The sequence below is a fragment of the Dinoponera quadriceps genome, unplaced genomic scaffold (genome assembly GCF_001313825.1).
Source record: "Dinoponera quadriceps isolate SergipeBrazil2010 unplaced genomic scaffold, ASM131382v1 scaffold438, whole genome shotgun sequence".
Classification (NCBI taxonomy): Eukaryota; Metazoa; Arthropoda; class Insecta; order Hymenoptera; family Formicidae; genus Dinoponera; species Dinoponera quadriceps.
The window spans coordinates 36,545-46,874 of record NW_014554542.1 but is presented as its reverse complement, the minus strand read 5'-3'; the positions used below and the strand labels follow the sequence as shown (position 1 = coordinate 46,874).

The 10,330-nt window shown below is 37.8% G+C and overlaps 1 pseudogene; it reads left to right on the top strand.

Moving 5' to 3' along the window:
* Positions 1-248: 248 nt before the first annotated feature.
* Positions 249-3,149, top strand: LOC106751986 (annotated as a pseudogene).
* The last annotated feature ends 7,181 nt before the right edge of the window (positions 3,150-10,330 follow it).

The following is a 10,330-nucleotide window of genomic DNA, read 5'->3' as shown; positions in this document are numbered from 1 at the left end:
CATCCTGCGAAGTACGCCCGCAGGCGCTGCTGGATTTTTTCATCGCTCGCTTTCTTGTCAGTCGTTGCTAAAACTGGAAAGATAGAATAGATGTTTAGTAACGTATAGCCTAAGGGTCGCATGTCGTAGCACGTTAGGCGTGTCAGGACAAATACTAATCTGTTTAAGTAAATTCGCCATGCAAACATTGTAGATTTCATTCCTATCAATATCTTTATGCGTCGACATAATCCGATCGAACGCCATTGGTAAGTAACATGGGACCATCAATGTTGCGTATGCAGTCTCTGGGCGACATAATGAAGAATATCGTCAGTGAAGAGTGTTAACCTTCTATCTCCGTTTCACAAAACTTTACAGGAGCGTCAAAAATATGAATAAATCATTTTATACACACTTCACAAAATAAGATTGACCATCACTTTTTGTTTTTGGTTATTCTTAACTAAAAAAATATTCTTGACTAAAAAAATATGAATTTATTAAATACTTTAACTTTATGAGATTTTATTAAGGAGAAAAGGAGTTAGGTGTTTTTATTTTTTTTTTTAATGATGAGATTTTGTAGTTAATAAGTTTTACAAGATGCAGGTAGTGAAGAAAAAAACTGGTTTTAGTATAAAATCCATTTTATTTGAGAAAAAATAAGTAGTAAATAAATAAATAAATATGAAAAAAAAGAAATTATTCATGAGCTAAATCATCATAAAAAATACTATAATCTTTTGGCAATGTCTTTTTGATTGATTGTAAATCTTCAAATTTACGTGCAGTAATGGAAAGCCTATTTGAATGCAATTGTTTCAATTTTTCAAATTCTTTGTGTTCTAGGTTGCCCTTTTTTTGCGGTAAAAAAGACCAATCTTCATTAAACCTTAATTTATAAAAAATGTCTCCTTCTGGTGTATACCTTAATGCTCGGAGGTCCGTTACTTTTGTGTCGCCTTTTTTTTCCGGGCCTTATACTGCTATAACTCATGACATCAGAGAAATTATTGAAGAATTTGTGATCCAGATACGAAACATTTTATTCAGAAGGCTTCTTTCGAGCAGTTTTGCAAATATGGAAATAATCTGCTGGAATATTTATAATCTTATTTCTTAAAACTCGTTCTATAGCTGAATGCATACTGTCGGCTTCCATTTCTGTATGTCCTACTTCGAGGAATTTCTGTTCAATTGTAATGTTCCTAATAACGGCTAAGTTTAGCAACGCATTAGACATAATAGCATTTCGGTTTTGATAAACGCACCCGTCGCTGTATATAATAATTTTTTTGTCCTTCTGGTCATTTTTCATAACCGTTAATAATTTTCCTTCTAAAAAATGTATCCATATGAAAGCGAATTCTTCAGAATTCAAAGAGCCTTCCGTTTTGTTCCACAAAAAGCAAAACCCGTCGTTGTTAAAATTATGAAAACATAAATTGTGAACTTGCAATTTAATTTTATAATACAAAGTGCTAATATTAGATTTTGGAGCCATCGAAGTTGCCTGAAGATCTACAGTAAAAACGTAAGATTCTGTTGACTTGTCTTTTCCTTTTTTTTCGCATTATTGCATCAGCTTACGAAGTTAGCAGTTCTTCAGGCACACTTTCATTCAAAAGGAGATAGCAGGTATTATTGACGCCATAAATAAACATTTTTTAATGAACATTGGATATAGCTGTTTTTCTATTAGAATCTGTTTTGTTTTTATAATTCTAACAGTACAAAATACATTTTTGGACTAAAAATGGAGTTAGCAGATTAACACTCTTCACCGACGATATGTACAACGTGCATCTCGAAGCCAAGTACAGCGGAGTGTACGACTTCAATATATCAGTGATAATGCTGCGCAAGACGGAGCTCATCAAGTCCATGGCACTCAAACACTTCGACATGTTTCCGAATCATCGCATCTTTCTACAGGAGGATCAAGAGCCGTTGTTCACCAAAAACCTTTTCTCCCTTCGCGGCAACAAATGACGGGAAGTGCGTGTCATGCTGAGGCCCGCCTTTACGTCTAGTAAGATGAAGAGCATGTTCAAGCTAATTCCGGATTATGGCGCCGAGTTCACGAATTTTGTGGCCCAACTACCGCCGGAACAGAGAGTGATGGATACGAAAGAAGTCTTCACGAGGTATATCAACGACGTTATCGCCACCTGCGCATTTGGCGTCAGCATTGATTCTATGCGTGACCTGAAGAACCTTTTCTACGTTTACGACAAAGCAGCGATCGCTTTCAGTATCGTGGCCTTTGTATAAGTGTACGTACTAAAGCTGCTACCGTGACTGAGATGTATGCTGAGATTGAAAGTCTTCCCCAAGGATATATCGAACTTCTTCCTCGACCTGGTGGAGATTACTATCAGGACCCAGGACGAGAAGGGCATCGTTCGGCCGAACATGTTGCAGCTGATGATGGAAAGTAGAGGCAGAAAAGACGGTAGGAAGGAACGATTAAGGACATAATCAGCCATGCGTCGTCTTCTTCTTCTTCGGTGGTTTTGAAAGTATGGTTACGTTGATGTGCTTCGTCGTGCATGAGATCGCAGTGAACGAGGACGTGCAGAGGAGACCAAAAAGCGGAATCAACCAGGTTTTGGAGGACACGAATAGCGAAGCGCCATACGAGGCGATCAATAGCATGTAATGCCTGGACGCCGTAGTAAACGAAGCTCTCCGAATGTATCCGGATGCCGTGGTGATCAACAGATTATGCGTGAAGGATTTCGAATTGCCGCCGACATTACTGGGCACAAAGCCTTACATCGTAAAAAAAGGGGAAACCGTGTGGATACCGACTTACGGACTCCAGCATGATTCGAAGTACTTCGAGGAGTCCGAGAAGTTTTATCCCGATCGGTTTGTCAGCGAGCGGAAGAAACATGTCCTCAGCACCGGGTCTTATTTGTCATTCGGATTGGGTTCAAGGATGTGCATAGGTTAGCGATTCGCCTTGTTGGATACGAAGGTGTTACTTTTCCACCTGCTGGCGCGTTGCAACTTTCTACCTTGCGAGAAGACGTTAGTATCGCTTGTGTTAGCTAAGGACGGCTACAATATGACGGCTAAGGGAGGTTTCTGGCTGAAAGTCACGCTGAGAAAAAACGCGCAGCATCGCAGTTAACAATGCCAACGGCACGTCCGAGTTGTAAAAGAATTCTTCATGATTTGCTCAATATTTATTCTTTCGATTTTTATGAAAAATTACGGGAAGCATTGGTTCTAAATATCAAATAAAATCCGTGTTACGTCCTAGAAGAGGATGTACGAAACAAACATCATTTACTCGCGCACTCGCGAGTCCTAAACGTACTGGTAGGTCTGCAGATCAGGTCAAGGTGCGGAGAGGCCCATTTACATTGATTACAGAACGTACGTTAGGTGTTCTTTTATTTAGGTCAAAGAACTTAATCTCTTAACCTGGAATAAGACCATATGAGCGTATTGAAAGGGGAATTAAAATTTAAGTAATTGAAAGGAAATGAATGAATAATTTTGACAACTTGGTTAAATTTAGGGAATTTTGAATAAGACAGTTTATTAATTATACTAATAACATAATTTGGTTCTCACATGGATTTATAATAGTGGTAAATTGATGAAAAAAGACATTGTAAAAGATACAATATTTAAAAGATGAAAGGGTTAGCTAAAGTTAAACAATAAAATAAATGGGTTAATATTAAACAAATTTTTATAAATCAGCATTATTGGAATAAAGCAAATAAAAGATGAAAATTAAAATAAAAAAGTAATTCGTGTAACTTAATTTAATATACTCAGATTTAACGTAACAAGAATGTTTCACGTAGCGGTATGGCGAGAAAAACATCATTATATAATATAAAAAAATAATTATTACGCAGTGTATGTGTGTGTTTTGAGGAGTGAAGTGGGATTGGATTGAAATGATTAAAAGTCATGTTTAAATATGAAATAGAAACTTGCGATTTAGAAGAATCAACTATGATGATAGTACGTGGGTTGATCGTGGTGTACCGAATTTATGGGATCCCGGAATACCGAGAGAAAGAGTTCACTTAAAAGATCCCGACTTGCACAACGAGTTGTTTGGCAGCAGAAGGCGAAGTGATAGGCGTGATGTAGAGACGCAACAGAAATCGAAAAAAAAGTGGTGAGAGCGGAAGCCGTAAAATGGCACAAACGCAAAAGATGTTGAAAACGATAATACGGGGCAGTAGTCAAACGGGCAAAGAGAGTGAGTCAGTTCGCGGCAAGAGAGTGAGGCTTATATAGGGAAGATTTTTGGGGGTGGCGGATGATGATCTTCAATGAGAGGGATTTTTGAGGAGAACGGGAAAGGGATATGGAAGATTGGAAAATGGATAAGATCACGGACGCATTGAAAAATTCATGACCCAATTAATGGCGTATGATCACATTTTTATGATAGCGCTTACCCAAATCCGTCTATCTCCTGATAAAAAACGAAATTTGTTGTTCCCACGGTACAGGATGTAATGAAACTATGCGCCTTACGTAAATGCAGAAGAAATTACAGATATGTTGGAAAACCCACGGCGCGTTTAATCGGCCAATCATAGTAATTTTATCCCCTTCATGATGCGTGCTGGGTATCTCGGGTACTGCAAACCCCACGTTTTTCCCCATTTCCGGGAAGCAGACGGACTTCGGGCAAGTGCTATTGTAATAAAGATATGATTACAATGGCCGCCGCTAAACGTACCGTATGCTTCCAAATGCGTCTATCATCTTTTCCGCCTTCACGTAAGGTATGTAGTTTTACTTACATCCTGGGTACCCCGGGAACATCAAATTCCTTCTTTTTGTAACTAAGATAATCTTGCCGCCTCTACGATAGGCACGTATTTGTTCATCCTGGATACCTAGGTAGCAGCGAATTCCTTTTTTTATGATTGTAAACAAACAGATTTGAACAAGCGCTTTTATGGAAAAGATACGACTACACGCCATCCAAATACGTCATAAGGCTCCCGATGGGTCTGCGATTTTATCCGCCTATATACATAACCGGTCAAACGAAGGCCCTTTGATAGGTTTATGTTCTTAGGATCATTTATGACATCCAAATAATATTAAGAATTTTCCAGAATAACCATTTTCCACGCAACCCTCTTTCATTAGTGGTCGTCATCCACCACCCCCTGAAACCTTCCCTATATAAGCCTCATTCTTTTGCCGCGAGCTCAGTCTTGTCAGTCCTTTCAGTCTTCTTAGTACGTCCTTCTCAATCTTCTTCTGCAGTGTTCAGTCTTCGTCAGTCTTCTTTTGTAGTCTTCATATTCCGGGATCCCATAAATCTGGTACACCACGATCAACGAACCCATGTTCTACGTACTATTCTTCACAGTTGATTCATCTAAATCGTAAGTTTTTATTTCATATTTAAACATGATTTTTAATCATTCCAATACAATCTCCAATCCCACTTCACTTCTCAAACTACACACGTACAGTGCGTAATTATTATCTTCCTTGTATTATATAATGATGTTTACCTCGCCATACCGATACGTTAAACATTCTTGTTACGTTAAATCCGATCGTATTATATTAAGTTACACGGATTACCTTTTTCCTTAATCTCACTTTAATCTTCATCTTGTATTTGCATTATTCCAATAATGCTGATTTATAAAAATTTGTTAATGTTAACCTACATATCTCATTGTTTAACTTTAGCTAACCTTTTCATCCTTTAAATGTTATCTTTTAAATGTATCTTTTACAATGATTTTCTCATCAATTTACCATTATTATTAATCCATCCGAGAACCAAATTATGTTATTAATAAACTGTTTAATTCAAAATGCCCTAAATTTAATCAAGTCGTTAAAACTATTTATTCATCTCCTTTCAATCACTTAAATGTAAATTTCCTTCTCAACACACTCATATGGTCCTATCCCAGGTAAAGAGATTAAGTTCTTTGACCTAAATAAAGGATCACTTAACGTACGTTCTATAATCGGAGTAAATGGGCCTCTCCGGACCTTTACCTGACCTGCAGACCTACCAGTACGTTTAGGACTCGCGAGTGCGCGAGTAAATGATGTTTGTTGCGTATATCCTCTTCCAGGACGTAACATATATTATGTACGTCTTGCACAAAAAGTTGAAAGCAACTGGAAGAAATACGATAGTTATAGGTTTGTTCGCAATACCGCTGAACTGGTACAATAAGTTGAAGTGAGAAATCATATACTTGTCTCGCTTCAACTTATTGCACTAGTTCAGCGGTACAGTGAAAACGAACAGACCTCTAGTAAAATCAGTCTCATGAGCAGTCGATGTTAAATTAATTAAAATTCATGGGAGCTACTTTATAATTTCACGGTGCGCAAAAAGGGTGAAAAGATACGCACAGTTATACAGACGTCCGTTTTGGCGAAATCTTTCCACCGTGATCGACGTCTATCAGATTCCGCAGGTTAATTGAAATGAACCATCGACAGATAATTTATGAAAGTATTGGGCCGTGTTTGCGCAACGAATCCACCATTCGCCTTGTTACACTGTGAGTTTCGCACTCTGATAAGCGACGGCGGATAAATACAAAAGCATGCAATTCATAAGAAAATGATACTCACGACATCGAAGTCCAGATTCTCGGCGATCCAGCCGCGTCCTTGCTTGAACTCGTTTTGAAAACCTATGATATAAAGGTTGTCGATGATGGTCGCACCCATGTTGGAGGATCAGAAGATGCTGGCGCTGTGACCTCTCTTTGAGATCGGTCGTAGTTCGTTCTTTCCCCACACGTACCGCACGTTGTTGTTCAAACCGTGCTTCATCATCTGCTTCAATTGAGATAAAAAGATCAAAGTGATAATAATTATTGCGCATCAACTTTACAATTTTTGAAACTATTTATTTTTTTCTGGTTTGTACACGCGAAAAAAAACCTCAGTTTTTGCAATCGAATAATTACCAGATATAAACTCAGTGACGAGAAATGATATCTCTGTTATCGTGACAGAACCAGAGTCGAAATTTTAATGCTACTCTGACGATGTTAAGCATAGTTTGTATCTATAATATTTAGATGATTTGTAGACTAATAAAAAGCTACTTTGACGATATTGGCACTTCTTAACTTCTTTCTTGCACCTTTAACTCTACAGATTTTATTTCAATATTACCTCCAACAACTTATCTTGACGCCGAAACAGCCAAAATGAAAATTTAAGACATCATCAGGATCAAAGTAGAGATAATATAATATAATTAGAATGGAAATTTAATCTACTTTGCTATGTTAACTATCTTTATATTGCAGAATTAAAAGTTTAATACAAAGCTAAAATTTCAATTCGGGAATCCACATGGAAATTTTCAACAGTGGAATTGTTGTTTCCGTATGGAAATGTGTCAAACGTCTGGCTACTAATTTCAGTATCATAAATGACACGCGAGTTTCGTTTCTTCCATTTGAGCACAAGAATTCGTGCTTCGCGGAGAGGTTTCGTACCGCCTAGTATTTATAATTAATCGCTCCACACGAGATACTCCTGAAACGTATGTACCAGACGACGAGGAATTCAGTGTCTTCCCAGGGGGATCAACAGTATACGCGCGAGTCGAAGTAACGAAGCGCATCAGGTCTCTGAATAACAAATATATCGCCCGGCCGTACAATTATTTCCGTTTCTCTTTCGAGCCATTTGCACCCGCGGTCACGTTTATCACGTTTTTATGATGGCATAATTTAAGGGCAATATAATATCAGGAGAGCAGTGGCACCACCAGAAATAGAGCCCTACCATTCTTGACTGCGATAATAATACGAGAAGAATGAGAGAGGGATGAAGAGGGGAGACAGCGGAAATCGGAGACGCGGAGAGATGACGAGGAATAAGGAAGAACGTTGTGTTGCTTCACAATTAGCTCAAATCGCCTTCCGCGTTGATCCTCTTCCTCCGGCTTGTCGCGGCGGTTCCTAAACGAGAGTGAGACATACAGGGTGGCCCATTTTAATCTAACCACTCAAACAACTCACTGGGAATGACCCAAATCAAAAACAGTTTCGGGACATAAGTTTCTCATTTTGGGGGGGGGGGGGTTAAATTGAATGGTGACCTTGAATTTGATCTTGAAGTCGATTTTCAAGGTTATTTCAAAGTCAACTTCATTTTTTTAAATAGAAACCTCTATTTTTGACCACAGATTCTGATAGTGCTTGAAATTTTGCGTTCAACCATATGAATTTTAATAGGGGTCAAATGTCATATCAAGGTCATTTAAAAAGTCAAAACGTCAAAATAACAGCATTTTTTAGGTTTTTTAAGGTAAAGTATATTTTTCAGCCATATACGTCATGCTAAGGGTCAAAGGTCATTTCACAGTCAAATAGTCGATGTAGTGCTTGTTTAGCGTAAGTCCCCTTGCCACTCACGATGGGGTGCTTGTTTAGCGTGAGTCCCCTTGCCACTCACGATGAGGTGCTTGTTTAGCGTGAGTCCCCTTGCCACTCACTTTTTGTTACCTTTATAACTGTTAACCACGAAGTAAGTGTTCAAAATTACCACCGTTAGCTTTAAGGCAGAAATTCAATCGTTTATGAAAATTTGGCACAGTTCTTAATAAAATTTCTCTTGGAATTGTTTCACAAGCTTGACGAATATGGTTTTCCATGTCTGCTCTAGTTGTGGGCTGTTGTGAAAATACTGCATTTTTAATGTAACCCCATAAATAAAAANGTGCTTGTTTATCGTGAGTCCTCTATTGAAATCAGCGATTTCAGCATTTAATTTACTGCAACTAACATTATTTCAGAAATTTTAAATTTAAGTTAAAATTTGCGCCCTCTGCATTTAATTTACTGTAACTAACATTATTTCAGAAATTTTAAATCTAAGTTAAAATTTTTTAATATCAGTTTTATTAAAGTACAGAAAAAAACGAAAGTAAAATAGTGCTCTCTAGGACTAATATTATCATTATGGCTGATTATTCTGCTAATCACATTATTGATATGGTGATGGTTTTAAGCGAATACCAGAACAATTACCGGGCAGCAGCACGGTGGTACGCTGAACGATTTCCTTTAAGGCGTCATCCCAGTCATGTGACGATACGTGCGTTAACTATTAGAACTCGTGGTGGACACCTTAACCGTCAGCGCAAACGTCACGAATACGATGAAAATAATGCTCGCGTTTTGACAGTCTTAGCAGCTGTACATCTTGATCGTCAAATCAGCAGTCGCACAATTAAAAGGGAAATCGGTATTCCATGAAGTTCTGCTTTAAGAATTCTTAGAAATTTAAGATACCATTCATATCATATAACTTTGGTTCAAGAATTAAGGCAAACCATATTCAAATGCGAATTGAATTTTGCCACTGGGCTTTAGCAAAGATACAACAAGATCCTGACTTTTTCAGGTATGTGCTTTTTTCTGATGATGCTAAATTTTACAGTGATGGACAACTTAATAGGCATAATTGCCATTATTGGTCAGATGAAAATCCACACTGGTACAGAGCTGTAGATCATCAGAATAGATAGAACCTTATGGTGTGGTGTGGCATAATAAATGGCTACTTAGTTGGATTTTTTTTTTCGAGGGTAATGTTAATAGAAACAGTTATTTAGAATTGCTTCGAGATCGATTGCCAGGGCTGTTGGAAAATGTTGATTTAGCAACCAGAATAATAATGGTGACAACAAGATAATGCAGGACCTCACTTTGCACTAATTGTTTGTCAGTTTTTAAATAACCATTTTACTGCAAGATGGATCGGACGAAGAGGTCCAGTTAACTGGCCACCTCGCTTACCAGATTTAACTTCTCCTAATTTTTATTTATGGGGTTACATTAAAAATGCAGTATTTTCACAACAGCCCACAACTAGAGCAGACATGGAAAACCATATTCGTCAAGCTTGTGAAACAATTCCAAGAGAAATTTTATTAAGAACTGTGCCAAATTTTCATAAACGATTGAATTTCTGCCTTAAAGCTAACGGTGGTAATTTTGAACACTTACTTCGTGGTTAACAGTTATAAAGGTAACAAAAAGTGAGTGGCAAGGGGACTCACGCTAAACAAGCACCTCATCGTGAGTGGCAAGGGGACTCACGCTAAACAAGCACCCCATCGTGAGTGGCAAGGGGACTTACGCTAAACAAGCACTACATCGACTATTTGACTGTGAAATGACCTTTGACCCTTAGCATGACGTATATGGCTGAAAAATATACTTTACCTTAAAAAACCTAAAAAATGCTGTTATTTTGACGTTTTGACCTTGAAATGATCTTGAAATGATATTTGACCCCTATTAAAATTCATATGGTTGAACGCAAAATTTCAAGCACTATCAGA